Source organism: Podarcis pityusensis, assembly GCF_964106645.2.
Source record: "Podarcis pityusensis genome assembly, chromosome: 16".
NCBI lineage: Eukaryota > Metazoa > Chordata > Lepidosauria > Squamata > Lacertidae > Podarcis > Podarcis pityusensis.
Window position 1 is genome coordinate 4,817,043 of NC_138041.1, and position 6,000 is coordinate 4,823,042.

Consider the following 6,000-nt stretch of genomic DNA (forward strand, 5'->3'; position numbering starts at 1 on the left):
AACAACAAATGTGCATTCCTGCGTATTTATTATTTGGAATGTGACAGTAAAACCTGGAGGGAAATTGATATGCCTTTTAAGGGGAGTAACAAAGTGTGTTCTCACTGCCCCAAAAGCTCAGCATATTTGGGTCTGTGCCCCTCTGCATCATTCGGAAGAACGGCTCGTTTTAAAGGATGGAATTTGCCCCTGCAAGAAACGGCCACCAATTTAAGCAGCTTTAAAAGCGGATTAGGCCAATTCGGGGGGAATAAGACCATCAATGGCTAATAGTCACAATGGCTGCATGTTACCTCCAGGATTTGAGACGAGGTCTTCTGGGTACCAGTCACTGCGGGTCACAAGCTGGGAGAGAAGGGGTGTTTTCCACTTGCTTGCAGGCTTCTCAGTGAGGTGTCTGGTTGAGAACAGGATGCCCAGCTCGGTGGGTCTCCTTTGGCCCTGATCCAGCAGCGTTCTTATGGTGATCCAGAAACTGCAAGGAGGGGGAAAAACAGAATTTGGGGGCTGCGTTCTCTGTATGCAGTCACGGGAGACAGGAAACACTACAGTGGTAATAGTACCTCGGGTTAAGAACTTTGCTTCAGGATGAGAACAGAAATCGTGCTCTGGCGGTGCAGCGGCAGCAGGAGGCCCCATTAGCTAAAATGGTACCTCAGGTTAAGAACAGCTTCAGGTTAAGAACGGACCTCCAGAACGAATTAAGTTCTTAACCCGAGGTACCACTGTATTTTCATCCTCAAAAGGAAGGTAGCAATAATAATAATAATAATAATAATAATAATAATAATTTATTTGTACCCTGCCCATCTGGCTGGGTTTCCCCAACCACTCTGGGCGGCTCCCAACAGATATAAAACCATGATAAAACCTTAAACATTAAAAACTTCCCGATACAGGGCTGCCTTCAGATGTCTTCTAAAAGTTAGATAGTTGTTTATTTCCTTGACATCTGATTGGAGGGTGTTCCACAGGGCAGGCGCCACCACCGAGAAGGCCCTCTGCCTGGTTCCCTTTAACCTCGCTTATCGCAGGGAGGGAACCGCCAGAAAGCCCACGGCGCCAGACCTCAGTGTCCAGGCTGAACAATGGGGGTGGAGACGCTCCTTCAGGTCTACTGGGCCGAGGCCGTTTAGGGCTTTCAGGGTCAGCACCAACGCTTTGAATTGTGCACGGAAACGTACCGGGAGCCAATGTAGGTCTTTCAGGACTGATGTTATATGGTCTCGGCGGCCGAGACCTCCTCCCTCATTAATTGCAACCTGACAAACACCAGTTACTCTGGGATTGGGGGAGGAAGGCTCTCTGTACATGCTCAGAGGTTCAGAAATGAGTTTGTGGAAATGGGTAAGAGGGAGGTGCTTCTCCCCTGGAAAATGGACAAGTAGAATGTGACCAAAATAATGTTTTTTTATTATTATTATTATTATTATTATTATTAAAAATTTAGTTTTTGTGCCAGTTTGGGCAGGCTATGCATAATGCTGATTTAATAAAGGCCCACACAAAATATGCCAAAAGGCTTCCCATCCGCTGACAATCATTCCCAATAAGACTGTTTTGCAACATTTACGGGATATGCCCAACTTCAGAGCTCTCTTGGCAACTTCCCAGAGGAATTGTGACAGTCATGTGTGAAGGTTTTCACAAAGGAACAATAAAGGCGGGGGGGGGGGTTGGAATCTCATGAGCTCAGTGCAATTAATAAAGCACAGTAATGATAGATAGATATACACACACAACACAAGCTGCTCCAAAAATTCCAATCTGTTTGCAGAGCGAAAGGAATGATCATTTTTAGAAGCAGTGTAAGAGGGTTTTTTTAAAAAAATTCCAAAGAAAACATGAATTCCTTTAATATCACTGTAAGCCCCATGATTTGTACTGAATCCACACATATAGAGAGGGAGCAATTTCAGTGTGCTTGCAAGCAAAGATTTTTAATTGCATTATTCCACGTAGGGATGTAATGAATCGATGAATCGGGACTGGACGTTTTGGCCAAAAATTAAGCTGCGGTCTCATATCCACTTTCCTGGTGCAAAGCCCCATTGAAAGCCATGGGACTTACATCTGAGAAGGGCATGTACGAGATTGCACGATTATTGTTATTTTCAAAGGGGGCTTTCTGTCCCAGGCAAGGAACACCTAGAATCGCAGCCTAAGGCTTCTAATTTCGCAGCCCTAATTTCGTGAGAAGCAATTGTAGGGGTGAGATCGCACGGTTTCGCGGCAAATCTCTTGCTTTTAAATTCCCGTCTCTCTCACCACACACACACAGAGAGGTTTATGAATTCTGTCTGCCAAGACAAAATAGATGCAAAAGGGGGGAGGACAGGACATTCGAGAACTGCACAGGAGAACTGAATATAATCTATTTACAGCCCGCTAGGCATCAATGAAATGCTTAAAAGTTACAGTAATTAAAATATTTAATCATTGGTGGCAGTGATGGTGAGATGCACGTAAGAAATAACAGGTTCTTGAAGCCAGGGGTGAAAGCTTCCCTCTCTTATCAGGCTCTCAGAAATCCATACCTTCTTCCTGTTTTTTGGGAGAGTTGCATGTCTGGAATGTAGAAACACTTGCCCAGATAAAGGAGCAGTGTATTTGCATGTTCATGCAACTAGGCCTTAGTTTGAGTCAAAGCTCATCATCAGGGATTATCCTTGAATCTTGTTTCCGATATAGCCTCCCCATTCCTAGAACATGCAAAGCGACTATGTCAAAACCGGCTATGGATAACTTTGCCACTGACTGCAGATTTTCCCCTTCTTCTTTTTTCAAATAATATTTATTATTTTCAATAGATAAACATAATAAAAAAAATTAACAGTAATAAAAACAAACAGAAGAAAACAGAAGGAAGATAAAAGAAAGAAAAATGAAATGAAAAGATACATACAGCATATTACCACTTAATTAATTAAAATTAAGTACCATCCATCTTCATAGACATAGTTTTTGACTTCCTCGAATCTCTTCCATCTGAATTTCTTAGTAATTATATGTAGCAGTTTCCAATATCAGTATTTCAAAAGACCATATCACAGTCCTAATCATATTACATAACTTTCCTTATCTTACATTTTCTTATTTATAGATTTAAATCCAGTTTAATCCTAGGCCTAATAGTTTCTTTCAAGTGGTTACATATCTTTAATATTACAATATTTATTCAAATAGTCTTTAAATTTCTTCCAATTAGATTTCCCCCTTCTTCCCTCTCAGACTTCGTTTCATCTACCATTCTACTCAGACAAAGAATTCTGCAAGACCCAGAAGCTGGCACGCTGTGGGTGACATTGAAGCTGGCCCGATAAAGCTATTATTGCCCCGTTTTCGGGAGCTAAGAAATTCTCTTCCGAGCAGAGATTGCGATGAAATGTGGTTGGTGAGAACCCAACTAACCCACACTTTCCCAAGCGGTGAGCAAACTGAAAAGCAGCGAGACTTTGGAAAAAAATAAAATAATCGTACTTCTCTGAATTTTGCAATGCCGGAAATCTCCCGCCAAGGACGCGTACGAAAATTGCAATTATTTGAGGAAAGAAAGTGTGTAAGAAAAGGAAGCTGTGAAAATAATGTAAGAGAGATACGTGCGAGGGGCAAGTGTGTGGAAAAGGCTTATATCCAGGAAAACGTCATGAGAAATGAAACATACTGAGGAAAAACAGCTTGCAAAAATTTTTTTATCCCTCATAGAATTATAGAATTGCAGAGTTGGAAGGGACCACGAGGGTCAACTGTTGCACCCCCCTGCAATGTTTTTGCCCCGATGTGGGGCTCGAACCCACAACCGTGAGATTAAGTGTCTTATGTGTAGATAAGCTGAAATGAGCACTAAAATACAGATAGAATTAGCCACGAGTACTTTTTTAAAAGTACTTTTTTTAATAAAAGAAAAGGGACGCGGGTGGTGCTGTGGGTTAAACCTCAGAGCCTAGGACTTGCCGATCAGAAGGTCGGCAGTTCGAATCCCCACGACGGGGTGAGCTCCTGTTGCTTGGTCCCTGCTCCTGCCAACCTAGCAGTTCGAAAGCCCGTCAAAGTGCAAGTAGATAAATAGGTACCACTCCGGTGGGAAGGTAAATGGTGTTTCCGTGCGCTGCTCTGGCTCACCAGAAGCGGCTTAGTCCTGCTGGCCACATGACCCGGAAGCTATACGCCGGCTCCCTCGGCCAATAAAGTGAGATGAGTGCCGCAACCCCAGAGTCGGTCACGACTGTACCTAATGGTCAGGGGTACCTTTACCTTTACTTTTTTTAAAATCACAAACTGCTGCGGAAAACTGAAGGTTGAGCAACCAAAACTGACAGGTGTGACCATCCTTACTCCTGAGCATGCACAGAGTGCCTGACCCCACCACCAGACCCCTAAGTCACCACCAACGCCTTGCATACCACGTTGGGAGCAAATATCTTCTCTGGAGCACCCATTGGGAAGCCCCTGCTTCAGAGCTTTCAAAAAACCCGAAAACCTTTTGACAATTTATCTATATTATCTTAATAAATTAAGTGCCGTCTGGGTGGGGGGGGTTGATGGGGCAGTCAGAAGGAGGCAAACTTCCCCAAAGTGGGACGAAAGCGTAGCTAGGAACTAGGCGTGCTTTGGAGATGGAGATTCAGGGCTTGTGCCCAACCAGGTTTTGCTCAAATGCTGAAATTAACGGATCTTGGCACGTCCTGTCCATTGCTTTGCATGGGTCTACTCTAGGTAGAGCTAACTTTGCAGTCAACCCGTGTTTACCCATGAGGTTCTGCTCAGTCTACTTACTGGAATATCCATCGGCTTGTGGGGGCTAGGAGGACAGCTAATCCCGGCTAAAATCCACAAATTGAGTCTGCCAGATTTAGCCCTCCAGACTTTTTGGGGGGTGGGGGTGCCTGTTATGTCTGCCTGGCCATAGAAAGTTTCTCCCACAGACAGAGAGAAATGAATCTCTTCTTCTCCCCACCACCAGCAACCGCCCCCACTTTGTCTGTAGCCTTTAATTAGTCATTTGCTAAAAGGGTCAGTCTCTGCGCTCCGTTTACGGATTATTATTTTTTTGACTCGTCCAGTCTCACGCTCCACCAGCAGATGAAAGCCGCTCTGACAAGGCCCCAAATGAGCCCTGACTCAATTTATTGTCACCCCCAGGGGAAATGCAAGGGCGCTGGCCCAAGACCTCACTCAACAGCCTTCCCTTGGGGTATCGGTTATTCAACACCAAGACAGGGAAACAAGAAAGCGGTATTATTGTTGTTTTATTATTATTATTATTATTATTATTATTATTATTATGAGTCTCACCTCTTCCTCTCTGATTAACACACACACTGGAGTAAAGTGAAAATAACATAACAAAAAATGCATGATTACTACGGAAAGTTGCTTTGCAAAAAAAGAAGCGTACATCATTATTTTTTTTGTTTGTTTTTAAAAATCTGCATACTGCTGTGCCCATAAAAAGATATGAAGGAGTTTTACAACAATAAAAACACAAACCACACAATAAAAAAGCTTTTTTAAAAATTGTGGAAAGACGTACTGCCTGCATAGGCTTGGTGGACTAGAAAAGTTTCCAGCGGGCATTTAAAATGTTGAAATGGAAGGTGCCTGCGTAATCTCTAGTGGCAGAGAGTTCCACAGGACTGGGCCAGTGGCACAAAAGGTTTCTTGTTATCCAATGAGCTTCACCGGCTTGGAGAACGACCAGCGACGCTCCTGCGGATAATCTCAGGGATGGAGCTGAGGCAATCCCTCAGGTACCCCAGGCTTAAGTTGTTCAGAGCTTTGCAAATTAATTGAAGAACCTTGAACCTAGCAGATGAGCGGCCAGTTTCGGAAATTCGGCTGGAGTTTCTGTAGTGGCCCTAAGGGCAGCCCCACACAGAGCGCATTATAGCAATCTAGTCTTGAGGTGACCAACACATAGACACCATAGTTGGTGAACCAGACGAATCTGGCAAGAGGAATCCTGTGAGTTGTGATACATGAGTAGCAGTCAAGTACAAC